The sequence below is a fragment of the Gavialis gangeticus genome, unplaced genomic scaffold (assembly GCF_001723915.1).
Source record: "Gavialis gangeticus isolate Ggan-Ray unplaced genomic scaffold, GavGan_comp1, whole genome shotgun sequence".
NCBI lineage: Eukaryota > Metazoa > Chordata > Crocodylia > Gavialidae > Gavialis > Gavialis gangeticus.
In genome coordinates, this window is record NW_017728997.1 from 26,292,057 (window position 1) to 26,292,981 (window position 925).

Sequence of the window (925 nt, forward strand, 5' to 3'; positions counted from 1 at the left end):
AAAAAAGATGAGAAAAATGGGAAATCAGTTACTGAATGATACCAGACTACTAACAGATCAAACTGCAGGAATTCAAATAATCTTTGAGCCATGTGCCCCCCCAATTTAATTATGAAACATGTCCCTCCTTCCTAGCTGAGCACCTCAAATTAAGAGAAATGAAATACTGCTCTGTCATTTTGCTTTCCCTTAAAAATACTCCATCTTTCATTCCTATTTCCAAGTTAGAGCTGTAAAGCATAAAAATAATATTTGTATTCAAGAAGAATATGAAAACACTGCAATCAATACTTGAGTATTAGATAATCTTATTTTGAAAGGAGGAAAAAGGAGACTAAATTCCTCCGGTAATGGAACGTTCTCCCAAAGTCTCTACAATTAAGTTTTAAGAATACTGTCACCACAAAATGTTATGTACAGAAAGTCTTTTCTTTGATGCTCTTCCTAGAAAGTCATTTGAGGTTAATCTTAGATAGTTTTACATGAAGACAGAGTAGGAGACACTTGTACTCTTGCATCTTGGAAAAATCAATGGCGGTTTTGTCATGATTGCAGTGGGGTCACACCCAGAATGGCCACACAAGAAGTCCAAATCAAATAAGACATCTCCAAAACGTCTTTTTCAAAACTTAGTCCAATATTTCTCTCTGGGACTGAGCTGGGTTGAGATACGGGCAGTGATTTGTCACCCTCACTCTCACTACTAACACAAAAAAAACCTTTATCATCAACAATTTTATCTTTAGCTAGTAACAAAATTGATTCAGAATGATTTTGAATAACATTCCATCTCTTCCATATCTTCCATAGGCATGTGATTTTAATGACTCTAGGTCTTGTCACAAACAGCTGCCAAAGGAAAAATAACATATGCGTTTCCCCCACATTATTCCCTCAAAATCCTGACCTGTGATAACTACTGTTT

At 35.7% G+C, this 925-nt stretch overlaps 1 protein-coding gene across 1 annotated transcript in view; it reads right to left on the reverse strand.

Annotated features, from left to right (window-relative positions):
- APPL1 (adaptor protein, phosphotyrosine interacting with PH domain and leucine zipper 1) overlaps positions 1-925 on the reverse strand; it is an 85,814-nt gene that overhangs the window by 50,692 nt on the left and 34,197 nt on the right. The gene's annotated exons all lie outside the window — the stretch shown is intronic.